This window comes from Mirounga angustirostris, unplaced genomic scaffold (assembly GCF_029215605.1).
Source record: "Mirounga angustirostris isolate CCGP_5_RB_7025 unplaced genomic scaffold, mMirAng1.0.hap1 SCAF_4, whole genome shotgun sequence".
Taxonomy (NCBI): Eukaryota; Metazoa; Chordata; class Mammalia; order Carnivora; family Phocidae; genus Mirounga; species Mirounga angustirostris.
The window spans coordinates 62,334,552-62,362,033 of record NW_026991712.1 but is presented as its reverse complement, the minus strand read 5'-3'; the positions used below and the strand labels follow the sequence as shown (position 1 = coordinate 62,362,033).

General features: G+C 42.1%; 1 protein-coding gene across 6 annotated transcripts in view; it reads left to right on the top strand.

Annotated features, from left to right (window-relative positions):
* The window catches only part of SULF1 (sulfatase 1), a 179,144-nt gene that overhangs the window by 22,004 nt on the left and 129,658 nt on the right, over positions 1-27,482 (top strand). For 3 of the 6 annotated variants that reach the window (XM_064588235.1, XM_045896429.3, XM_045896430.3), the window contains exon 2: positions 12,035-12,129. The exons of 1 other annotated variant lie outside the window; for it this stretch is intronic. The gene's annotated coding sequence lies outside the window, so the exon portion shown is untranslated. Of the gene's footprint in view, positions 1-2,760; positions 3,056-12,034; positions 12,130-27,482 lie in introns of those variants that run through there. 2 more of the 6 variants (XM_064588236.1, XM_064588238.1) reach the window with 2 other exon arrangements.

The window sequence follows — 27,482 nt, the reverse complement described above, 5'->3', positions numbered from 1 at the left end:
AATGAAGCTTTTAGTTTGAGTCCAATGAGTGGAGCCCAAGTCCAATTGACCTGGCCTCTCCCTCACATTTCCTCCTTCCCCGTCCTTCCCCAAAGATTCCTAAGGCACTTCCTCAAAAGCCTAGGGTTCGTTAGAACCCAGATGAGCTACTATCTCAAGTTCCTGCCAGCTTTCAGCAGAATGGAAAAATTGTAGGCTGGGTGTTCAGATAGACAGGGGTTCAAATCCTCATCCTGTCACTTCCTTAGTTGTGTTACCAGTTTCTCCATCTGAAAAGTGAAGATAAAAATCACTCTGTTTGAGGCGCCTGGGTGGCTCAGTTGTTAAGCGTCTGCCTTCGGCTCAGGTCATGATCCCAGGGTCCTGGGATCGAGCCCCGCATTGGGCTCCCTGCTCAGCGGGAAGCCTGCTTCTCCCTCTCCCACTCCCCCTGCTTGTGTTCCCTCTCTCACTGTGTCTCTGTCAAATAAATAAATAAAATCTTTAAAAAAAAAAAATCGCTCTGTTTTAGGACAAGTGCTACATTAAGAATGCATGTAAAGCATCTAGCCAGTGCCTGGAACCTCGTAGGGCCTCATAAATGGTAGCTATAATAAACATTATGGCTCTGACCTGAGCAGGACAAAGTGAGGAAAGATCCTATCCATGAACTACTAAATTGCAAAGAGACCTCTGTCATTCCTGCAGCCAAAACCCCAAGAACTTGAGGCTAACATTTCTCTTTAGAACCTGAATTGGTTTTTATTGTTCCAAATCAGTGGAGGCGGGAGCATTCTTCTAATTGCCTGAACATTTAGTATGTATTGGAGAACATGTACTGTGTAGACACATCCCAAGTCTCTTAAATGACACCAGGGTCGTTCCAACCACCACAGATGGAATTTAAAGCACGTTGCTTTCACCAAAGAAAAACAGGGGAAATGTCATTAAGAACACTTTCGTACAAAGCCACAAGAAATGCAGTACCTGACAGCTCGCGGTCTATGTTTCATCCTGTATCATAAAACAATTCACCAGAGAGCTGTTGTTATTTCGTGGACCTGCTGTTGTGATAGCCTGCGTTCTTTCAGAAGTGGAGGACTCTCCCCCATAAGATGCATCCCAGAAGTCTGCTTTCTGAAAAATCTCACCTTTGGGGAATTTTCCTGGCATCCTATTAAGTAAGCGCCACTTTATAGGTCCTCCAAATGTGCAGTAACAGAGGCTCAAGTAGACGCCAGCCATCCTGTTCCCCTCACGAACTTACATCCCAGAGGAAGCTGACTCAAGTAGAGTTGGGATGCTCCCCTCCCCGTTTTATGAAGCTTCCCTTTTCTTTTTAAAATTTATGAAAATTTCCAAACATACGCAAAAGTAAAGGATATCACACCCCCCCATAAGGCTATGGCCGGGCTCCAGGATCAATACTCCCCACCACGTGGCAGCGTTCACCTGAGCCTGCCTGAGTTAGACCCGACCCCTTTCACTGTGAGAGGACCCTTGCAGTCCAAGACTGACGCCCAGGCACGATCAGGTCCAAGGGCCAGCAGTTAAATCCAGTCCACCCTCGTACACAGTCATTAAGCTCCTTGTGTCCTAGGCCATCCTGGGGAACCACATAAGGCACCCTGAACCTATGAAGGCACTCAGCACAGGAGGAACGAGGGCAGCGAAGCAGAGAGAAAAGAGGGGAACTTTGGGAAGGATTTCGTGGGGAAGCTGGGATTCAGCTAAGCTTTGAAGGAAACGGGAGTGCAGACATTCCAGGCTGAGGTGGAGGATGTGAGTAAGGCTAGGAAGCGAAGGAACTGGAAGGCCATCTTTAGAGTATGATTCATATTCTAATGTGCTGGGGTAGGTGAGGCCGAGGGCAGCCTGGGAAGTTGGTAAGGAGTGTGGAGACACAGGGAAGTTTCGAATACCAAGATGAGAAATTTCCGTAGGAGTTGGGGGGAGTTGGGGAGCAGTGCCTGGAAGGGGCAGAATAACAACCATCCGAAGAAAAGAGGAGGTAGCAAAGTTGGGGAGGGAGGGAAGCAGGAAGGACCGATGCTCACAGTGAATCAGAACTTTCTCAGACCCGAGCTCTGAGCTCTGGCCTCTGGCGGGGGGGTGGGCGGAGAGAACCCTCTGGCTCGGTCTATCGCTCCCACAGAGAAAAGCGTGAGACGCCACGGAGACCACAACTCGAGGATGAAAATAGAGGGCTCAGCCCTGGCTCGGGGAGCTCCCTGCAAACCATCGCTGGGAAAACAAGAGCCCGGGAACCAAGGGAAGCACCAGAAGCACCTGGTCTGAGTCTCAGAAACATCAGTGTTTACCAAGCACTTGGTCTCTGGAACGCCGGCCTTTCCAAATACCACATCTTCCTCAGGCACTACATCCCGCCACAGGAGGCTACTGTGCCGGCGCGCTGGGAGCTTGGGGCGGGGGGGGGGGGGGGGGGGGGGGGCCGGGGGGGGCCCCGGAACCGCACGCCCTGCAGCCCCGGCAGCTCCGGCAAACCGGCCGGCCCGCCCTCCGAGCAGCCTGCCCCCGCGGCCGGCCGGCCAGCTGCAGCTCACTGTTTGTTTGCCGAGCTTTGCATACACATATTGGGTTGCCTTTTTTTTTTTTTTTTTTTCCAGTCAGTTCAGCAGTGTCCCGAAATTCACCCCCAGTGTAACTTCTGCCTCTGCTCCTCCTCTTCTTGGAACTGCCTTTTGTTTGTCTGGCAGCCTGGGTTCTATGGGGGTGTGTGATGATAATAATACGCGGGCTTATATAACCCTCTTCATCTTGCAAGCACTTCGCAGACAGTCCCTAATGAATCTTTGGGCCGCTATCAGGCCGGGCGGCTGTAGCTGCGGAGAGCAAACCCCCAGCCCGGGCGCGGAGGCCAGAGGGGAGGGCGGTGCGGGTCAGAGGCCAGGCCTCCCTGGCTCCCCGCGCGCCTCGGAGGCCAGGGCAGATAAGGAACAATGACTCTCGGCCTGGGGAGGAGGAAGGAAGTCCCGCTGCCACCTTATCTCTGCTCCTCTGCAGGCTCCCAGTTCCCAGAGCTTGTTCTCTAGAGAAGATTTGGAAGGCGGCTTTCGTAAGTATGATGCTCTGCTTTTTCTTTAAAAAGGAAGGAAGCAAACTTTCCTTACTGCCCTTGTCCATTTCATAGTATCTCTTCGTTGGAAGCATTTCCCCCGCTCGGATTCTTAGGTGATGGAAAGTGTGTTTCTGGCCAAAGTCCTCCACCCAGTTGGGTCCCTCCTGAAAGTTAAAGGAGGGGAAAGAGGTTTGGGTGGATAATTCACTTCACAAAAGAGCACCCAGGCCAGGTGCTGAAATTGGCCACTGCAACCGGGTCCTGGTTGGTCTGACTGGTCTACACACATCTCCTCACCCTAGAGAGGAATTCTGGCTATTCACCTGGTTTGTTAGGCAACCAGAACGGATGGCAGGACTTTAGTCTTCAGTTTCTCCGCTTGCCGTGCTCACAGTTCCGGACAAATAGGATTGTTGGAAGTTTCTTTTCACACTATGAAATAAATCCCATCTTTCGGTGTAGGCTTGAAACTTGCTCGGGCTTGTGTGAACTCTACAAAACACTGTAACTACAGTGGACATGTGAATTGTTATTACGTTGTTCGCCGCCGCGCTGAAGGGTCTAAATATTAAAGGAACATGGACACTAACTTCTGAAGCCCTGGCAAAAACCAAAACTCTGTCATTAAACTCCGAATGTGCAGAATGCTGAATTCACAGAGTAGTTTTTGCAGGGATGATGCTCATTGCGTTGAGAAAGTGTTTTTCAACAAAAAGTGAATTTAAAACCTGAGAATAACACTAAGAAAGATCCCATTTCTGAACTTATTTCAGTGCTATTTTGGGTAGTTGTACAATTTGCACTTACAAAACCATGATGATAACTTGGTGCACTATGGCATATAGAAAATTAATGTCTTTACTCAGGTAAGAAAACTTAAGATATATAAATTGACTAGACCTCTCACTTTTAGTGCTATAACACTGGGCTTGATTGTCTTTATCATTAGATAAGCAGATGTGAAAACCACATATAATGAGTATGTATAAATGTGTGTGTTTGCGTGTATGTTTATATGTTCAAATGTATGTAAGTGTTCAGGATAATTAAATATATATTTGCACATACATATACTCTTACATTTCTTGTATCTCTCTGGTGCTCAGAATTTTACATGATATAATATCCAAAATGGGCCAGGTGGAAAGATTTCATATCAAAGTTCAGAATGCAATAGAGCTATTTATTAAGCAAACATAAGAAGACATATAAAATTATGTCTGTTTTAAAGAACCTCTTTAAATGACATCTCCACTTAGAATTCTCTGTGGCTTCCAAGAAATTCTGAGGCGTAATTAAAGTTGAAAATGAGACTGGATTCTAGTTGCTTTTACCCCTGAATTTAAAAGTGATCTGTCAACACTAAATTCTATATGGTAGCTAATTTAATTACAAAGATCAACCACATAATCTCAACATTATCTTCAAAGGCATACTCAGTCATAGTAGAAAGAATACAAACCATGATGGGGTCCAGATTTGAGGCTTGCTTTTGCCATTACCTGGTTATATGACCAGCAACAAGATCTTTAAGATTTGCAGCCTCAGGTTTCACGTTTATAAAATATGACCAATACTACTTACCTCAAAGACAGGATTGTTGAAAGGACTGAAAGGAGATAATATATGTGAACTACTTAGCACGGTGTCTGAAAATAGCAGTGTTTCAGTCCATTGTAGGGCTTTTCCATTTACTCTATTTTTTCACCTTCGAGTCTACTCATTCATTTATTGAGCATCTACTATGTATTACATGCCACACTAAGCACTGGTGATGCAAAGGTGAGTAAGATTAATATCCTGCCCTGGAAGAGTTTATAATCTGAGGGGACAGTTGGAAACAACAGATAATTTTCTTAACAGTGCACTACCTACAAAAACAGAAGTGTGTTTAAGGTTAAGTGACAGAATTGAAGCCAGAGTGATTATTTCTGCCTAGTGTCAGTCAAAGGAACTTGCGCAAAGATGACAGTGATTGCGTGAGTCTTGAAGGATCAGCAAGAGGTGTGGAAGGACCTTGCAGAAGAGGACAGTTGGAGAGAAGGTGTAAGAAAGCCTGGGGTTAGAAGCTGATTTCAGTTGGTGCTAGAGTGTTGAACCTGCGAGGGGCTGGAGATTTAGTCAGGGGCCCAACCATGAATATTCCAGTGCCTCATGCTGAGGTGTTTAGATCTGTTACTCTAGTAAAACTCAAACTCATGCATGGATCAGCTCGTGATCTTCAAAAATCTGTTTTATAGGTTCATATCGATAAAAAAAAAAAAAAAGCTTGGGCTGAAATGTAAACCAATGGCATCATTAGGCCACTCATGATGGTTTACTAGACGATGTATTTGTTTGTAGCAAAGCCGTCCCAATGACGGAAGCATGGCGGTGCCAGCTCCTTAAATTCACCAGCGTTGGAACTGTCAGAATCACTGTTTAATCAGTGGGAGTCAATCTGAATGGGGCGAAGAAAGCAGAGAGTAAATATGATTTTTGTTTTAGGAAGGTTTTACATAGAGCATCTAGTATCCAGTATGGAGTGGGGGTGGGCAAAGGCCAAGGGAGTTGACAATGCTATAAACTAGGAGACCGGTTCAAAGACTCTTGCAGTGTATAGTGAGAAATGCTGAGGTCCTGAGTAGTGTAGGTGGACAGTAGGACACAGAGTCCAGAAATATTTAGAAGGTAGGATATTCTCGACTTGGGGGCTGAATGAGGGAATGGAAGGAAAAGGAAAGGTCTGTATTAGTTTTGGGCTCAACTGGGTAGCTATGATGGAATACCATAAAACAGAAGGAGACACACCTTTATAACAGAAAATCGAGTTAGTCGGGGGCCGGGGGACAGAGGAAGAAGGTAGACAGCAACATTGAGTAAAAAAATCAAAAAAGTGTTTTAAAAAGTATAAAATTGCCAGATTTGGAGGGGGGAGGATTTTAAGCACTCTGTTATGCTTGATGGCCCCAAGAAATGTCAATATCTGGGCTTACTGGGCTCTGAACTTTCATCTTGCATCCCTGCTGTTGAGCGGATTGTTTTTCCATTAACTTTTCAACAGGAAGGCCATGTCTAGGGCCGCCTTGCCAATAGCCATGCATACCCTTAAAAAGACTAATTTGTACTTCCTCTGAGCCTTCAGCAATTAGGAGAGACTAGGAAAAAAGATCTGAGGGCTAGTAGAATACTTATTGAGGAAGAACACATATTCACAAAGAATATTTAGTCATGAAGAAGCAGCCCTTCCTTAGCAGACTTTTCCACTCACTGCCCATGAATTAGGGGGCACACTCAGAAATTGGAGGAAAGGAGGTCATTTCCCACCTGGCCATTACTTTGCCTACAACCATCTCCTTCCGTGTGACGGGCAAGTTCTTCCCCTATGCTTGAACGGTGCGTCATTGGAAAAGAGTGGGGGGGCGGCGCCTGGGTGGCTCAGATGGTTAAGCGTCTGCCTTCAGCTCAGGTCATGATCCCAGGGTCCTGGGATCGAGCCCCACATCAGGCTCCTGGCTCAGCAAGGAGCCTGCTTCTCCCTCTCCCTCTGCCTCTCTCCCGGCTCATGCTCTCTCTCTCTCTCTCTGTATCTCTGTATCTCTGTGTCTCAAATGAATAAATAAAATCTTTAAAAAAAAGAAAGGAGTGGGGGGTGGATAGCATTTGCGAGTTTTTTAAAAGATGACAACTGGAAGAATTTTAACAGAATGAATAGAAAACAATCTGATTAGCAGACAGGAAGCTGTGACTTTTTAAATCTTTGAGGTCTGATTACTTGATAACCTTAGTTTTCTTATACCTTTCACCCTTTCTGCACTCAGCACTTAATCTTCCATGGCAAAGCCTCGATTGGATTTCCTGCATTTCATAGTGCCTTCCCCACCTGAACACTCCAGAGCAAATACCATTTATTAGGAAAGGGGCTTAGCCCCGGACTGCATGACTCGTCTCACAAAGTCATATAATATTTCTTTCTGGTAGGCAAACTGTATCAACATATTTTAAAACAGATTTAAGAAGCTATTCCCACTTGTAAATAGAAAGAGGTTTTCTCGCTCATCAGAAAGATAATACTTGGTTATAAGCTGAATTCCATCTGGCTTCTGATGGTTCACTTCAACATTCCCCAAACTTCAGAAATTATTTTGGGCTTTTGAAATCATGAAAAAGGTTTCTATTTTTACAAAATATTTCCGCCATAAAAAAAAAAAAGAAAAGTTCCAAAAAGGAACAGTTAGTGTATCAGCTATACAAAATAATCACCATATGTATATTTTAGAAGAAGATGGACTGGCATCATGGGAAAGTTTATTATTTAAAGAAGGAGCCAGATATATTGGGGGGAATTCCCATTAGCACAATAGAAAGTATGAAGAATATACTGAGCTTCCATATACGGTGCTGGCCATTCCAGGTGTAGGTCACTCAAGCCATTTAAAGTCTTGGCTCCATAAGTGAGTGCTACACTCTTCAGAGTCTTTTTGGGGTTGCTGACATAATGATCCACTCCAGGCTGGGTGCTGCCTGAGCCACTGCTCTCCTGCACAGTGTTTGAAGGGTGGGACGGGGTGCAGCTGTGTGGGCCCCCAGACACCTGAGTGCAGAAGATTGCTGAATCTTGCTTCATTTCTGTGCTGTTTGGAAAGCTGGACGCTCCCCAACTCTCTCTTGGGTTTGGCTTCCTGTTCACATGTTTTCTGGTCTCATGTCATTGTGCATGAAGTAATAGTCCCACATGCGAGCACCATCCACAATGGCAAGATTTGTGTGGTTCAGTGCAAGTTTTCTAATGAGGACATTTTGGACCTTCCAACAACTCCTTAGGGAAAGCAGTTTGGAACTGTTATTACTTTCCAAGGCATTACAAGCACAGACAGAATGCACTTCTGCAACAAGATGAAAAGCCATTTTTAGGAGAAATTAAAGGACTGCCGAAGAAAACGACGTGTTTACCTCACACATCTATCTCCATGTGTGTATATGTGTGTACAGTGTAGAAAAATACCTCCAATTCAGTTTAAAAACATCAGTTACTGTTTCAGCATTTCACTATGAATGGTGCTAGTGTTTTCCACCGAGGACTGTTATTTTAATGGCATTTCTCTGCAGCAAAATCTGATGAGTTTACGAAGTTTGAGAGCCAGGAAATGCAGCTCAGTTTCTGAACAACTGAAAGCCAAGAGACTTAATTTCAATCATCTACTTACTTTATAGCATGGATTCATAAGTGCTAAGTACAACAGCGCTAATACAGACAGAGAAGCCAAACCAAACTTTTCAAGTACAGCTCTTAAACTATCAAACTCAGCTTCCCAGTATATTATCAGCAGGTGAAATTCTGGTGCACAACTGCATTTATTTGTGGATGTTAATGTCAAATTAATAGGCATAGGTGCCAATGTTTTATAGAATTTTAGAGCAGAAAGGGGTTTTGGATGTCTCCCAATCTTATCTGTGCATTTTATGAACAGAAACTGAGATTCATACGAGCGCTCACTTTCTTGCTCTCTCACTCTCTCTCTCTTTCTCCCCCCCCACACACGCGTTTGCGCAAGACACATCTGAGTCTTGTGCTGAGTCGTTGCTTATGGAAAATATCATAAATCTGGCTTAATAAAAAGAAAGGACAAAATGACCCAGAGCCAGGCCAGTGATGGCCTGCTTCATTCAAGTTTGTGTGGCCCAGCTTCGGCGCCGTGTGGACTGACAATTTATCCTTGCTTCAGGAACCATTCAAGGTCTTAGATTAGGTGTTTTTGACCAAAACTTGAATAAACTCCAAAACAAACCCGGAATCAAGACATAACTCAGATCCTGATGATGAAGGGGTGCTTCACTGGCGCATCATACTTCCTGGCGGCCACGTTATGATTAGAGTCTGAGATGTAGACGAAGCCCCAGGTATAACCCTCACAATTTAGCAATCCTAAAACCTGATCGAGAGATGAGCCCTCACCCATGTAGGCAAGCAGTGACAACAGTGGGGACTGTATAACTAAATGCTACATTGCATGGCATGGGTTTTTAAGTGTTGGAGTGCTGGTGAGAGAAATGAAAATAGAGGTTGTTAGGAAATGTCAGGATTTCAGCTGATCCCAGAGGGGTGCCTAGAACTTGAATAGGTGGGGGGAATAATGGCAGATTTTTCTCGGTAAAGAACAGCGGAAATGAAAGTATAAAGAGAGTCTCACAGAGCGTGAGGGTGGGGGAAGGAGGAGAGGGGGGACCCTGAGGAAGCCAGGCTGGTGGGTACTGTCTTATAGCATTTCCCAACCTGATCAATGGACCACCTACCGAGCCCCCAGTAATGCCTTATGTTATTATCTACTAAAATGTTACTGAAATACGTACCCTAAAAAACGTAAGTATTAATTACTTGAATTATGTTTATATAACTATACATCTGCAATAATAACATTATATTTATATCATTGAAAATCCAAGAGAAATTGCTGATTAAATATGAACAAAGCCATAGACCAATAATATTCTCTCTCTTTTTTTTTTGAAGATTTTATTTATTTATTTGAGAGAGAGAGAATGAGAGACAGAGAGCAGGAGAGGGACGAGGGTCAGAGGGAGAAGCAGACTCCCTGCCGAGCAGGGAGCCCGATGCGGGACTCGATCCCGGGACTCCAGGATCATGACCTGAGCCGAAGGCAGTCGCTTAACCAACTGAGCCACCCAGGCGCCCAATAATATTCTCTTTAATGTTAATTCTCTTTGCCAGATGATGCCATTTTGCTAAAATTAAAGAATAAATTTGTTTTAACCGTGTTCATTCATGCAATTATTAAAAAAGAAACACTTTAATAAGAAATTTCTTTTGCACACTTAGTACTATGCCTATTTATAACGAATTGTTCCAAGAGGTGCGTGTGAAGGAGGACAGGATCCAAGCAGTAACTCTGCTGGTGTCCAAGTTACGGAGCCAAGAACCGTGATGGCTCAGCCATCCTATCACCTTGCTCTGATCTGGCCAACACAACCTCACACAGCACCGCCAGAAGCATTTGCCTCTCGTGGGCACATACGCATCAGCCAGGTATTCAGGCTGCCTCTGTTCTCCCTCTAATAGCCGACAGCAATTAAATTGTTACATTATAATCCCACAGGTTACCAGTTTAATGATGACAAATCAGAGCCCTTGTTTATAAAATTTATGGAAACTCTGCTCCCATTCCATGAAAATACCTTTTGATTGCAAATTACCACTGCAAGGGCAGTTGTATCTTTATTACAGGCTAAAAAAAAAAAAAAAAAAAAAAAAAATTAGCCCACGTAATAACAATGGCCAACGTTTATAGTGTGCTTAACGATGGGCCAAAAATCCTTCTAAATTTTTTACTTGGATGCTAACCTGTCATCTTCCCATCAACCCTATGGGTTAGATACTATCTTCAATCCCCATTTTTCAGAGGCTTCCGAGGCATAGAGAAATTCAGTAACTCGCTCAAGGTCACATAGCCAGTGAATGCTGTAGCTTGGAATTCAGGCATCCAATTCCAGGGTCTGCTACCCCCAGGGGTATATTCAGAATGATTGCAAAAAGAGTGTTCTTTGGCATTAGGCTATGCCAGCACGACCACAGGCAGATACTTAGAGCTTCACGCTCCGGGGTAAACATTTACTTGGGGAGATCACAAGGTGTCATGCATAATTATAAACGTAAACATTTCCATGTCCTCCAGGAACATATTTAAAAAGTAGACCTCTGTGTGATGCTTATAATAATTTGTAAGATTATCAGAGACATGGGAACAGAGAATGTAAAAGCTGTCCGAGAGCTCAGCACCTCCCAGGATGGGAAGCACAGGGGAGCAGTCAAAAGGCCAACCGGGTTGGGCGTGCCAGATGACAGGGTGGTGTAGATGGGTGGTGGAGCTGAGCTTCTGTCAGGAATGGAAAGAGACATGATAAGGGTGGCGTGGGAGGAAGGGTCCTGCAGCCAACAAGGCCAGCACCAGGGAGGCCCTGCTGCGGCAAAATCTTGCTATAAGAATGAAGCTTCCAGAGCAGAGCAAAAAGGACTTGGTACTGCCCACGTTTAACCTAAATCAGCAGGGCCAGTTCAGATCCAGAAGAGATTCCAGGTCTATTGTATTGAGGGAAATAATCTATACCCATTACCTCTGAGATTCCCCTCTGTGCATACCAATAGACACTGGTTTTCACCAGTGAAGAGGTAAGAAGGCTCAAATGAAATGTTCTAATATTTACATGGGCAAGAAAAATACTTTCTAAAGGTAAAGGAAATGTGGGGTTGTTAAAGTGTGTGTATTGCTTTCCTATTCTTTTATATTTCTGATAGCTTATATTTTCTCATAAGATACATATGTTACATATTTTCTATTTCCTCTTTTGTACTATGTATCATATGATGTGTACATGTTAAAATGTGCTCTGCACTGAGGCAAGATTACATCATCATATACTGCATTAATCTGGGTGTTTCCTCTTATTCGAAGTATCTAAGTTGATTTGAGTTACTTACATTTTTCACCTGCCATAAATGCAAAAGAGAAACAAATTTAACCACTTGTAAATGCTTACTTTGCTACTCACCAAATAATAGCTTGCAGCAGCTTTAGGAGATTTTGTGAATCAGCACATTTTCCTTCCAAACAGGTCTCACAACCTGAAATTCGAGGTCACTCAACTTTTAAACTTGGAACGCTTTGTAAACTTTTAAAAAGAAATTCTTCTTTATTAGTTTTAGGAAATCTAGTCAGAGAATAATATGAAATGAATCTAAGGGACAGTCTTTCCCTTGATGAAGAGAGAGACGAATGGGAACTCCTACAAAAGCACTGAATTACCCACCGTATTTCAAAGTCTCTCACAAGTGATTGTAAGAAAAGCAGTGTGGATAAAATTTGGAGACTATTATTCCTAATGATGTTCCTCTTTGAAGTTTGTGAAAGGGCGCCATCTGAGAGATGAGAGAAGCCACTGATAAAATGCAACTGAGGGCACATTTGCTCTCCTCCATTGTAGGTGCTGACGGCCACCCACCACCGTCTGAAGAAGGTGATTTTGGCAGATGACATGCAGGTTCTCCACGACAGAGTAATTGCAGAAAATCTTCAAAGGTACTCGTAGCAAACATTTATCTCTTGCTTAATTAAGCCAAGGGACTAATTAAAGCTGAGCACTCCATGTCACTTGAAGAGGGACTGTTTCATGGATGGGGAATTGTAAGAAACAGAGGAGCCCCGCACCTTCCCGTAACATTTTCCTCCTTCCTGGATGAGAGAGCTAAAAGGGGCCTTAAATGGGGTAGAGCCATTGCATGAAATTAGTCTTCAGGAATGGCAAAAGAACCGTCTGAATAATGAGTATCTAAAGAATCAGGGGCGCCCAGCTGGCTCAGTCAGGAGAGCCTGTGACTCTTGATCTTGGGGTTGTGAGTTTGAGCCCCACATTGGGTGTAAAGCACTTTATGAACATGTCATGGCTGCTCAGGAAGCTCAGGGGAATTTAGAGCCACAGTGAATGGCAGGCCAGCTCCACCCGGTCATCCACACAAATGTCACCTGTCTTGTTCATAGCTTTGCCTTCACAGTTTCTTGCCTTGGCCAAGTGAATATTAGTGCCAGGGTGTTGTGGGGCCAGGAAGAGTTACAGAGACCCACCTAAGCGATATGACCTTAGTTGCAAAAACATTCTTAGGGGTGTTGATTCATATAAGTTTACAGCCCCATGTGTCTCTTCTCAAATGTCAACATTGAAATTTGTTCCCTTCTTCCCCAACCAAACTAATGCAATGGAAACTGTTGAATTCCTGTTGATTTCAAATTGCGGCTCTTCAAAATCATTACCCTTCACTTGCTTTTCATTCTAAGCCTTGCGTTGGCCCAGGTTGTCTTGGATAAAGTCCTCTAATCACCAAAAAGTTCGTGAACCTCACACAAAACAAAATGAAATCTTTAGCAGGTCTGGCCTGAATTTCAGGTTTGTCTCTTGAGGACTGATTTATCGAGCTTTTCTTTCTAATACTTATGGAATTAAGCATTTTGTGTCCACACTACAAATGGCAAGTTTAGCAGGGAAATACCTAGAAGTGTACAGAAGTCTGGGGTTAGTTCCTTGACAGAAAATCATGAGCCTTGCCATTTTTTTCCTGTAATTCTCTGTGCTTTGTGTGCAGATGATCTGGGGTATCACCAGAAACATATTGAAGCTGGTTATCCACAAGATAAATCAAAAATAAGAGAAAACAAGTTGAAACTTAGGTCTCCTTCCTTCAAAATTCCAAACAGGAGAGGAAATAATCCAAAACAGAAACTAAAAAAGGTATCTGTTTAGAAATTAGTTCAATGAACAGTAGAACTGTGACTTCTTAAGAATTCTTCATCTTCTTGAGTCAGTTCTCCATTTTTTTTTAAAGATTTTATTTATTTATTTGACAGAGAGGGACATGGCGAGAGAGGGAACACAAGCAGGGGGAGTGGGAGAGGGAGAAGCAGGCTTCCTGCCGAGCAGGGAGCCCGATGTGGGGCTCCATCCCAGGACCCCGGGATCATGACCTGAGCCGAAAACAGATGTTTAACAACTGAGCCACCCAGGCGCCCCATAGTCAGTTCTCCATTTAATGGGTAATTTTACTTTAAGCATTATGTCCTTTTCATTTTTCAGCATATTCTTATTACAAGAAAACAGAAATGTGTTTAATATTGGATCAAGTTAGAATCACTTGCTCAAGGGGCACCTGGGTGGCTCAGTTGGTTAAGCGACTGCCTTCGGCTCAGGTCATGATCCTGGAGTCCCGGGATCGAGTCCCATATTGGGCTCCTTGCTTAGCAGGGGGTCTGCTTCTCCCTCTGATCCTCCCCCCTCTCATGTGCTCTCTCTCTCTCATTCTCTCTCTCAAATAAATAAATAAAATCTTTAAAAAAAAAAAAAAAAGAATCACTTGCTCACATTTAACACACAAGACGCCTACTTCTTAAACATCCGTAGGCCCCCTCTGAGAGGAGTCTCCAGCATGCTTTTTCTGTCCTTGGACTGGAAAATTCAGATTCGAAGTCCCACCAAGTCCCGGCTTCAAACTCTCTGCCCTTCTTCATCCAGTCCTTGAGCTGGATTAGATAGACAGCTGAGTCACTTTGCACCACCACCTCTGTATTCCTAGCTCTACAGTCCTCTCATCTGGCAAATTTTGTAGAAAGCAATGAGTCCTTTCTGTGTGTGCTCAGACAGTCAGGTTTATAAAATAAGGACCACTTTAAGGAGCCTTAGAGCTTCAGAATGCTGCCTTGTGCATTTTTGATTGCCTCTCTGCTCCTGTCATCTGGATATAAAGTTCATTCAACATTTTTCCAGCTTTAAGAACTGCTTACCTGCAGTTCATTGAACTTGGCATCACCTCCAAAGTACGTAACACGAGAAACAGAACCAGGAGATGTTATAAGCAAAACACAGAAGCTGCCTAAGCATCTCCTGACTGTCCAATTGCCAGAAGATTCTCTTTTGATCCAAGGAAAGATAGATTGTGTTCACATACAATAAGACAACAAAAGGACAATTAAATTTCACAGCTTGGGGGAGATTGTGAGAGTTCTTGGCAAAAATGTTCACACCTGTGAAACAGACTGTTATTTTTTGTGGAGCCTGGTTTTCAGCTTGAAATACACCTGCCAAAATCTGAATGGCTGCTATTGTGCATTCCGGACTCGAAAACTGCTCTGTCAGACAAGGTTTGGGGCACACAGATGGGATAACTTAGAACAGCGGCTATGTTGTTTGTAAGGAAATTAAGACCTTTCCTAGCCCTGCTGATGCCTATTTAGGATGGAAAATTTTATCATAAGCATGTCTTGGCTGTGCCTCCCTGGCACTTTATTTTTTTTATATTACCTTAATAATTTAAGTGATACTCAATGCCTTAATTTAAATTTAAGAGATTTTTTTTAATTGTCCATGGACTGTAATAGTGAACTACATCTTTTCAAGGGATCAACTCCAGACTTCGACCCTAAAAACTGCTAAAATTATCTTTGGGTATCCACCGAGCATTAAAAGCTTGCTGCGGAATATAAATAGCTGAATTTGGGGGTGCTAAGAAGCCGACTCTTTTCCCTTGTGATCATTCTCGCCCTTAACGTTTCTCATTGCACATCCTAGCGTCAGTTAAAATAATGTATTTGTTGTAAAACAATATAATAGCGATCCAATATGAAAATATGTTGAGGTAAAGCATACACACACTTAACTCCAGCCCTTTAAGTTTTTTATATATGAATATATGCAGTGAGGAATCATATACAACTGCCACTATTTGACTATTTTGACCTACAAAAGCAGCAATTTCGTATGGTACTACCTAATATTTTATATAATTGGAAACTCAGAGAATATACTATTTTATTCTGATTCTTTTCACTGTTGTATTGAAACAATCTACAGTTTCTGCAGTGTCTTCATAGTTCATTAGTTTGAATTGGGGCATCATTTCCTATTACACGGATGTGGGGCATATTAAGTGGATTTTGCTTTTTTCCTGTAAGAGATAACTATGCTCAAAAAAACCTAACCCGCACCTTCCTTCACACAGCCGTTTTATTTAGTTGCCTTCTAATGCCAGTTTTGAAACTAATGTCTTCTCCTGCGTCCCGTCCTTTCATCCCTCCGAGACTAAATACTTTCACATGTGGGTCATCGATACAAATCTAAGTGATAAAGCAAGTGCTAGTATGCGCAAGCCTACCAATGTGCACACATGCATACACATCGTTAAATGGATCTGTTTAGACAGTACATCCTCAAACTTGTGCTGAAAGAAAACACCAAGCTTCAGCCTGTGCCACCTTTCGCTGGCTTTTCTCCATTTTCATCTGACTGAGTGAGACCTGTCCCAGCAGATGGTCCTCTCAGTATGCTTTGGCTGCCAAGAGAATAGAGCTTTGTCTAATATGGCGAGGAAACGCACTCCCGGGATATTAACCGACCAGAGCAAAACCCTTTGCTCTTGCCATAATGATACATTCAGGCAGGAAGTTAAGAGGAAAATAGCTACTCCCCTGGGAATGAGGAGGGGGAGGGAGGGGAGCAGTTTAATTATGATGAGGGTGGGGGCGGGGAGAGGGGGACAGTCACAAGTGGAGATCAAGAAAAAAGAATGGGATGATGTCATTCTTTACTGGGACAGTCACTGAAATGAAATCAGGTCACACACAATGGTCTTGTTCTATCCCTGCAACCATAAGTGTTACAAGAGATTACTTTGTGGCAATGCTTGTTAGGAAGGGTCTCAGGGCCGTGCTCACATTGAGATATCCCCCAAGACATCTTTAAGATGGGTAAGAAGGACAGAAGCATCCCATCCAGTGCCAAAATGACCCACACGAAGTGCACATTTGTTTTAAGATCACTAAGCCACAGTTTAGGAGAGAAAAAGTGTGGATCCTTATAACAGTGAATTTTAAGAAGCAGAATGCAACTCCACAGCTTGGTTTCAGGCAAGATGTTTTAAATTGATTCCCTTTCTCATAGGATAATTTTGAATGGCATTTTAAAGTTAAGGCGGAATATATTTCTCAGTATCAAGTTGCATTTTCTGAAAAGAAATACTGCCTTGTACTATGTTAGGGCATTTTTAGGACTGATTAACTCTGCTTACATAGGAAGCATTTGATTTGTGTCGATGTTGAATCCCTAGAGCACTGGTGGCAGATGTATTCAAATTTAGGTTCCTTCTCTCAATGATGTCCTAATTTAACCTCATTCATCTGCTTCGATTTCACAAGAGGGCATCGCAATTACAAATGAAGGTTAGATTTTTTAAGAAGTCATCCCTGGAATAATTAGGTGATAGGGTCAAATCCTGTTATTAAGATTCAGTTGTGATTGCATTATAGGGCTTAAAACAAATAAGTCATTGACTGAGGCTTTTTTTTTTTTAGGACATCTTTGCTGTGCGAGTATTTACCATAGTAGAACTGAAACACTGTAGGCTTTTTACATTCGTATCTGCAGGGTACAGAATTTACAAAATGTAATGTTCAATTTTGGTAAACCACTGGTCTTCAGGTACATGTGTATATCTAGGGGCAAGGTCCTTCTCTCTTTTGTAGACTTTACAAAAATGTAAAAGCAAAATTAGATTGCAGTGAGAATTCATATTTGCTTTATGATTTTGCCTTCAAATTACTAGGGAATCTTGCATGGTCATCTCTGGTGTAGGGGAAGTGGTGATAATAGACGTGAGAAATGTGTTTGAAAGTGGCTGCGGATTGTGGCTATTACAGGGCAATGAGGCACATTTTGAAGGAATCCTTCTGGGGGGCAGATTCTAACATAAACGTCAGTGGTTTCTGCTGCGCTTATTTTTAGACGAAAGGTGATGAGGCTATAGGACCTTTGAGAGAGGATAATTATTTAAAAATAAAAAGTAACCAAAATATTTCCAAACAAATTATCAGCATCATTAGAAACTCTCAGGTTCTCAAGACAGTGTTTAATTTCCTTTTCTGTTTATTTTCTAGCAGGCTTTAAAGAAATCTGTTAACCGGAGCCAGTTGATAGTAGCATCTAAAATGCAGGTGTTACTTTAAGCAAATCCGTTATTAACAAAGCAGGTAAATCAAGCGTGGCTTCTTACAATGGGATTCACCATAAAATTAATTTAAAAATTACTTACTTTTATAGTTTTACCAAAAAAAAAGAAAAAAGATTTGTGCATTCTCTGCATTGAAACGTATTTGTGTATTACATGAAGTAAGAATGACCCAGCAGATTAAATCTATTCTATAATATTCACAGGAGCCAAGACATCTGGGTGGCTCAGTCAGTTAAGCTCCTGCCTTTGGCTCAGGTCATTGTACCAGCTGGGGTCCTGGGATCGAGCCCCGCCTCGGGCTCCTTGCTCAGCTGGGAGCCTGCTTCTCCCTCTGCCTGCCGCTCCCCCCTGCTTGTGCTCTCAAGATCTCTTTCTCTTTCTATCCGTGACAAATAAATAAAATCTTAAAAAAATATATTCATGGGAGGGCTAGCCAGACTAGCCAGACATGATGATGCTCAGTATGTACAGTGGCCACAGGAGAGGGACAGCAACCATCCAGAGCCATCAGTTGCCCATGTTGTAAGGGATGTAGATATATTGAGTATCTCTGATGATGATAAGTTTGCCAGAGTATTGCTAGTCACAAAATTCTGCTGTTCGAAGAACACTGCACTAAGAGTTGGTTCCAATTTTAGGCATTTTGTTGACTGTGTAACTTTCTACAAAATGAGAATATACTTGTCCCACTTCCCTCACTAGGCTGTTGTAAATATAAGATGAAGACCGGAAAAGTACATTTAGGGGGAGGAGCAGACGTATGGAGCCCTTCAAGCCCAATCTCGTGCTCCTGTTGTAATATTAAAAGGCTAAGGTATGGCATGGCAATCATTAGTTCCCATTATACTGTTCTATTCCCAGCACCTTTCTTTTCCCTCATTATTCTTTTAGTTTTATGTCTCTGCCAGTAAACGAATCCCCAATGTGTATTTTTGATGGTTGGCAAAAATCCAGAAATGCTTTGCGAAGAAGGAAGGCTATAGAATCACTTGGATTCTAACTACGCACTCAGTGCATTTTTCAGAAAAGCTTCAGAATGAAATATCTTTTCTGGCAAAGGCATTAAAAATAAGAGTGAAAAAAATAGCTTGTATTATATACACTTGTAGTTGTTGGAATTCAACTAAGGGTTGACTCCCAATAATCTTTATGATTAGGGGGAAAAAAGATGTGTAAGATTAACTCCCTGGGGACGGGTGCTACTGCTTTTCAAATTTTGCTGATTGGCTCCTGTCGTGCTCTAAAGTGGATCGAGAAATTACCATCATCTGCATCCCTGCAGACAGAGGCCAGAGACAAAAGGTGACATCCCTCTGCTCTCTGTCACATGACTGCCTCTCTCTTAGGGAAATATTTCATTTTCTGGTTGCTTTTTCCACCAGGAATTTCTTTTATTTTTATTTTTATTTTTATTTTTTGAAGATTTTATTTATTTATTTGACAGAGAGAAAGCACAAGCAGGGGGACCAGCAGGCAGAGAGAGAGGGAGAAGCAGGCTCCCCGCAGAGTAGGGAGCCTGACGCGGGGCTCCATCCCAGGACCCTGAGATCATGACCTGGGCCAAAGGCAGATGCTTAACCGACTGAGCCACCCAGGTGCCCCAGGAATTTCTTTTAAGTGGCCAATACAGTATCAGCTTAGTACTCTGCACTTACTGAAATATCCCTTCTGGGCAAAGGGACAGGAATGTGATTTACATTTCACATTTGGAAGTCCACCTTAGTTTGAAGAACTTTCTCTCTGGTTGTAGAAATACTAAGACAGAGTTTGTATGGTATGACTTGTGTCTATGTGTATGAGTCACTGTTCCAGTGACAACCAACCCCTAAACATGACAGACGATGATTCTGACTATCAAAACACTGATTTTTTTGTCCCTCCCGGACTCATGTAGATAGTAAGAACATGCATCTACCTGGTAATAACTAGGCTGAGCTATTGGCCTTCATGGATGTCTAAAAACATACACAGTGGTGTGTTGAAGGGATGTAAAAAGAGCCTTTCCTACCTTAGAGAGTCTTTGGGAATTCAAGAGTTATCACCAGCCAAAGTGATCCTGTCTTAAAATGAAAAGCTCCCTCTCTGTTTCTAGTTTATAGTGATACGCGGAAGAAGTGTAGCATACTGATTAGGAACACAGATTTGGGAGACAGACTGCCTGGGTTTGAATGGTTTGCCATGTCCTTGGTTAACTGTATAACTTCATTTCTTTGCATCTCAGTGTCCTCATCTGAAAAATAGGGGCCAGTCAGTAATAATACCGACTTTGTCTCACTCTTTGGAGGATTAGATGTTTCTTTATGTATAAAAGGCCCAGAACAATGCCTAGCACTTAATATACTGCTTTATGCGTGTTAAGGGTATGTGCTCTGGTAAGCGCTGTGAATTGTGCAAGACTGTTGAATCTCAGATCTGTACCTCTGAAACAAATAATGCAATATATGTTAAGAAAAAAAAAAAGAAGAAGGTAGCGGGAGGGGAAGAATGAAGCGGGGGAAATCGGAGGGGTAGACGAACCATGAGAGACGATGGACTCTGAAGGATGGACGGGGTTCTAGAGGGGAGGGGGGTGGGAGGATGGGTTAGCCTGGTGGTGGGTATTGAGGAGGGCACATTCTGCATGGAGCACTGGGTGTTATGCACGAACAATGAATCATGGAACACTTCATCTAAAACTAATGATGTAATGTATGGGGATTAACATAAGAATAAAAAAAAATCTTAAAAAAAAAAAAGAATTATTATTATTTGTGGAAATGTTAAAAATCTAGAACTGCCCCAGGTAGACACTATGTTCCCATGACGTTAGTGTGCCCATAATTCCACACACTTACATACACACACACTCTCACTATAGAGAGAGCAGTCACGGGCCCCAGCACCACCCTGCGAGAACTGGTGTCAGACAGGAGTAGGGTGAGTGCCTCACAAATAATAGCAATCATAACACCTTCCGTATACACACTCGTGATGTACATTCGTGCATTGCAACAGTTGGAGAAAGCCAAATAACGTGATACATGGAAAAGTAATTTGGGAGTATATTATCAGCATAGTGATAAAACCAGCTTTTAACTTTCTAATTTCTGATTTCCCTTTAGATTTGCTTAGACCTGGCTGGGTTCAGTTTTTTCCCCCAGCCAAGCGTGATTTAGCAAATCCTAACCGATAAAAACTGATAGTCACTAAAAGACAGAAATTCTCCTTGTAGAACCCAGATGATTCAACAGGCCCAGATTCTGACCCCAAAGAGCTGGATATTTATTCCGTAGTCTCCATTCTGAGATCCACAGAAGTGTAAAAGGGGCTTGCCTCTCGAAAACTTTTTTTAATCCTTTGTTTATAAATAATATACATTTGATGGAGGTTTTTTTTTTTTTTTACAGCTCTCACGGTTTAAATGAAATCATTTCAAAGCTCCAGGTTCACAGCTGTGAGACACCTGTTCTTCTAATTGTGCCATTATTAGGAGTCCCTTGTTGAAAGGAGAGGAAAAAATAGTATGTCCTCAGAGAATGATAAAAGAGGTCTCTTGAAGAGAGCTTTCCTGAGTATTTTGGAGATTTTTCACACAGTGGAGAGCACTAATTCTGCCTGTATTTGACTCTTCTGAAAATGACATTTCATATATAAAATTCAAAACTCTAATTGTGTATCCAGTGTTGCCACAGGGTCTTAAAATAGAAACTTGGGGTTTGATTTTCCACTTCTCTTTCTTTATGGTTAAGTCGGTATGCCTGGAGCTGACACGTCCCTACTGCACCAAAGATAGTATAGAAAAAGTGAGTGTTGTTCACTCCGTCGTCCCCCTCAGCATCTCCCAAGTGAAAATTCAAGGTTATGATTGCGTGGCATTCGGTGACCGACGGAGCCGTGGCCATCCGTCGTGTTGAGAACCAAGTGCAAAACTTTTAGGCCTTCCAAGGACCGCCAGTATGAGAGAAAGACGATATACTGAAAACACAGTGGACAGTCTCTGCCTTTTACTAGTTGTGGAATCGGGCAAGGTGCGTGGCCTTCTGAGCCTCAGGTGGCCTTTTGGTAAAATTTGGGTAACAGCATTCACCTCATAATATTACCGTGAGGGGCTCAGAGAGAAGGTGTGTGCAAAGCACCAAGTGCAGAGAGGAACCTACAGCATGTGTCCAGGAACATTCATCTCTCTCCTCAACTTGTCTTAGCTCAGAACTTCCCTCCTCCTCCTCCCTGCCTCTGGTGCTGTGGCCCTGCCTGACTTCCCAGCCTGTCCCTGCGAGGATCCTCATGCCCCCGGCATTCTGATCCAGACTGCTCACGCTCCTTACACACCCTTCCTCGGCAGAGCTCTGGAAAGTCACAGGGCCAGAATATTCTTTTACCACTTAATAGCAAAAGCTAAATACATGGGCCATAGCCCATGTACAATAGTCCTTGATTTCCTCACAGCCAGAATTTGATTATTTCTTCTTTTGCACTCTCGTGGACTTTATACTTTAATTATGGTTCACATTTATTTAAGTCTTGTTTGTACCACACTGTCATTTACATTCCTGTGCCTCACGTTAGGCTGTGTGCTTTTTGAGACTGGAGTATCGTCCTTTCATCTCTTACTGCATTTAGCACAGTACTTTGTGAGTAGTTAAGTGCACAAGAAGTGCTCCTTTTTAATTTAAAAAACAAAGTTGCAACTTCTGGTTTAAAAATATCGAACTTTGCGAACTGCCAGAAAGAGGCATCCATGCTTTGGCTTGGGCCAATTCCCTAGTGGCAAATTTTATTTTATTTTATTTTTTAAAGATTTTATTTATTTATTTGAGAGAGAGAGAGAGCACGAACAGGGGAAGGGGCAAAGGGAGAAGCAGGCCCCCCTCTGAGCAGGGAGCTCCATCCCAGGACCCCCGGGATCATTACCTGAGCCGAAGGCAGACGCTTAACCCACTAAGCCACCCAGGCGCCCCCCTCACAGCAAATTTTAAAACTCACACAATGTTTCTTCTATCTGCCTAAGTATTTGAGTATTTAAAGGCGCTATTGTGCAAAGAGACCCAGAATTAAATGTCAAGGAGAAGCCCATGGCCTAGCACCTGTCTTGTAGAGTTCGGTGAGAGATACCCGGTGCCTACAGAGCTGTTACAAAAGACAAGGATCCTATGGAATAATGAATGACTGATCCCCAAAGCTCTTTGCTATACATCAATGTCTCTTAAAAGTAGCTTGTTACAAGGGATCACTCTGAAAGACCATAACGTTTTGGACATTGGAACTGCAGAGACAACAGCAAGCCTCGTGGTGTGACCATTCAGGGCCAAGAAAGAACAGGATGCAGGAAGCGGGAAAACCGCCTTGGTGGTTGGGGGCCTGAAGTGAGGTGATGGATATGAACAAAGCCCTTGTGAAACCCATGAGACAAAAGGCAGAGCCTCCACACCTCATGACATTCTGTCATCCCCAGGGGCTGGACCAGAGGACAGCCTACCCATGCACTTGGTGCAGACAGGGCTTCCTGGCAGACCTTCGGCATGTTAGCCAGAGGGACAAAAAGAGAGGGAAAGGATTTCAGCAAATGCTAACATCTGAAAGACGAGTGGGAACACATGCCCTTAATAAGTTTTCTAAGAAGGGGTTCAAGAATGTATTTTTGTTGTTGGCTAGAAAGATAATAAGAGGGTGGTGGTATAAGCGAAAGTTTCAGGAAAGCTGAGCTTTGTCCCAACTGTATATTTAAGTGGCTGTGTGACTTTGGGCAAGTTACTTAACCCTTCTGGGCCTCCATTGTCTTATCTGTAATATGATGTAAGTGTTCACTTGCAGCTCTAAGATTCCACAACCAGATTCTACCAGTTACGCCTACTATATCCTCCCGAGAATTGCATCCCTCCTCAGCCAAGGATTATACTTCTCACCTGAGTTTTGTCAGAAAATGATGCAGTGAGAATAAAGAATGAAAATTACTTATATTTATAATCACTGAAAATATAAGTGATTTTCATTTTATTTTCCCTTACTCAAACTGACTCGAGATTTTCTCAACAACTGAAATGAAATGTTGTTGAGATGGATATTTATAAATATGGGCAGATTCCTAGTTACAAATGGACCATGTTAAAAATGATCATTTATAAACTTGTCTACCAGTGGTTCAATCTATATTATCTAGTAATATTATTGATGTTATATTTTTTTACAGGTCCATTAAGGGACAGATACCCTTAGCAGGCCTGCCTAGAAATCTAAGCTTGAAGTTTAAAGTTTTGGTGGGAGGGGCGCCTGGGTGGCTCAGACAGTTAAGCGTCTGCCTTCGGCTCAGGTCATGATCCCAGGGTGCTAGGATCGAGCCCCACATCGGGCTCCTTGCTCAGCGGGGAGCCTGCTTCTCCCTCTCCCACTCCCCCTCCTTGTGCTCACATTCTCTCCCTCTCTCTGTCAAATAAATAAAATCTTTTAAAAAATAAAGCTTTAGTGGGAAACAAGGTACTTCATGTGACAGTCTGTAAACCTAAAAACCTATCCTCACATCTATGCTCCTCATCCCCTGGCCTACTTCCCCAGCCCTTGTAAAAAAAGTTAAGAGTTTCTCCTTCCTCCTCAGCCAATGCTGATGATCTGATCAGGTCTGAAATTCTAATGAGAAATAAATTGAGGAACCAGGAAGTGGGGGTTTTAGGAGAGATGAAAAGAATTTCAGTTAGGAAAGGAAGTGGGATCTTACCGTGAGGTGCTTAAAAGGTAGGGGAGAGATGGGGTAAAATGAGCATAAATTTCATTGGACCCAAGGGCTTTAAACAGTAAGTATGGGGTAAGTTAATTGTAAGACATGAATGAAAAGTAAGAGAAACAGCGTCTCGAGAATAAGAAGCCAGTGGACAACAAGGAAGGAATAGGAAAGTTTCTCTATATTTCCTCATTCTGGATTTTCATCATCTGCTTCTGCCTCCTTCTACTCCTCCTCACCACAGATCCCAGTCATCTTGTTATTTATTTTTTTCTTTCTATGACCAGTGTTTCTCCCTGCTAGGAGTAACGTTTTCTGGCTTTTTCACATATCCAGTAATAATTGATTGACTGCTGGATATTGTGAATATTAAGTGCCTCGTGGTAAAACCCAACCTCCTTTCCCAACCAAAATTCTTGACACTCGGTAAGACAGGAAGCTGGGGGTGGGGAGGGGTGTTGATGATCACTCCAAGTGGATGTGCAGAAGGAAGGAGAAATTAATGCACACATTGATCAAGGAAAATGATGTATTTTATTTAAATTTATCATAGGCTTACATTTGTGTATTTCTGGTATAGCATTCTTCTCCTTGTATTCATCAGCTTGCAGTTAGCTGAGCTTTTTTGGATCTGGGGCTTACATTTTTTAAGCACATTTGGAATTTTTTTCAGTCATTATTTCTTCACATATTTTCCCATTACCACTATCCCTCCTAGGACTCCAATTACATGCATGTTAGACTACTTGATATTAAAATTGTTCTACAGGCCATGGGGAATGCATTCACTTTTGAAAAGCCTTTCCTTTCAGATATTGTACTTTTCAGCTCTAAAAATTCCATTGGGTTCTTTATAATAGTTTCCATGTAGCTGTTCATTATGTTCACGTTTTCCTTCAAATCCTTGAGCATACTTAGAATAGCTGTTTAAATTCCTCATCTGCTCATTCAATCATCTCTGTCATTTCTGAGTCTCTGTCTCTCTTTATTAAAGTATAATTAACATAACATTATATTAGTTTTGGATGTTTAATGTAATGATTGGATATTTGTATATATTGCAAAATGATCGTCATAGTAAATCCAGTTAACATCCGTCACCACGCATAGTCACAAATTTATTTTTTTTCTTGTGATTTTTTTTTTCTTTCTTTCTATGACCAGTGTTTCTCCCTGTTAGGAGTCACATTTTCTGGCTTTTTCACATATCCAGTAATAATTGATTGGCTGCTAGATATTGTGAATATTACATTGTTGAATGTCTGGATTTAGGTGTCTTCTTTTAAAGACTATTGCCTTTTGTTCTGACAAGACAATTAATTTACTTGAGGATCAGCTGGGGATCTTTTAAAGTTTGTAAGTTGCTTTAGGTCAGATCTAGGGTGATCTACACTCTAGGGCTAGTGAGCCCTACTCTCAAGGCTTGAGCTTTCTGAGGTCTCTACTGGATGCTCCATGTGTGTTCAGTGAGTTCTTTCCACCATGGCTGGTCAGAACTTAAGTATCCCAATCATATGTAGTATAAGTTGTTAATCTTACAGCTCCCCAGTAATTCTTTGCCTGGTGGTTATCCTTTGCCCAACTTTGTGGATTCTCACCCTACAAATCCGTAGCTTAGTATTCAGTCAACCACTCAAAACCCCATACAGATTTCTAGAGCTCTTTCTCTATGTTCCTCTCTCCTCTCATATTCTATCCCACAAATTCCACTTCCCTTTCCAAATTACACTCTCTCTTCAGCTCTGCTTGGGTATCCCTCTTGGTGCCATTTCCGAAAAGTGTCTAGTGGGACACACCTCCCTTATGTTCCTTCTCTCAGGGATCACAGTTTATTGTCCAGGGTCTGAGATAGTTGCTCCATATACGTTGTCCAGTTTTCCGACTATTTATAGCAAGAGGACTAGTCTGGTACCAGTTACTCCATCTTGATTAGACATAGACCCACAACATTTGTATTCAAACCTTGTTTCTTTTTCTTTTCTCCCCACTAATCACGAAGACCTTTCAAGGCAGTGACAAGATCTCATTCATCGCTGTATTCCCAATGTCTAACATAGAATTTAGCACATAGCAGGCATAATAAATATTGTTGAATGAAAGAATGAATGACTATTGTTACACTGATCCACAATATTTAGGGTATCTACATTTAGTTGAGACATTGATGTAAATATCTAAGCATTTCTTTAATATGTGCTTTTTTAAGCAACAGAGAAAAATCTATTAAACTGCTGAATTCACATTAGCTAAAGATCAAGGCTAGGGTAGACAAGTTCTGTGTTAAGCTTACTTAATATTCCTAATAGCTGTAATATGCCAGTGTCCAGAAACAGAGATCACATGTTTTCAAGTACCTATAGAACAGTAATGACAAATTATTGTAGAATCAAAAGTAGCGGTGGCTGTTTTTAACATTCAGTCCATGAAGTTGGCAAATGCAATATTTACTTCGGGGATTTCTGCCTCTAAGCATATGCCAGGATTATAAATGTCCAGACTGTAGTTGCATTTACCTTCATCCTTTGAAGGAACTATGATGGCTTTTTATTTAAATAGCAAAATGCATTGAGTTGGTCTTTCAAAAGCCTATCTAGCTTTCTTTCTATGATCAAAAATTCGATTTATAAACTAAGAATGATGGTCAGACTTTTGTAACCTACACAAATTGAGTGGGAAAGGAGTCCTGCATTTTCATGTTAAAGATTTCTCTCTGAAATCTTAATACAGTATCTTTACAAGTTTCATATAAGAATTATCTATATCTGGAAGAATGTAAGATTTGCGAAAATATCTTTAAAATCTCTGATACTTAAAAGTCTCTGGATATGGGTACATTTCCTATAATTAGAATATCTTTACCTAATTATTTAAAGGGTTCCTAAAATTCAGACGTTTTCTTGTCCTACACACACACACACACACACACACACACACGCAAACCACATGACTGATAATTATTCCTACTCCATAGGTCAAATCAGCATTCGCACAATACTGTTATTATCAAAAGCATGGTCTTTTAATACCTAATCTCATTTGATCTACAGGATTCTTAAAGTTTCCTTTTGTTTCTTTTTGACTCTATTTCTGGTTTCCTTCGATGGAAGGCAGCAGTTTTTTTAAGTTGAGGAACTGAGCCGTGAATGAGATCTCCGTTGGCTCATTCTTCCAGGTACTTTGGCAAGTCACCTCTT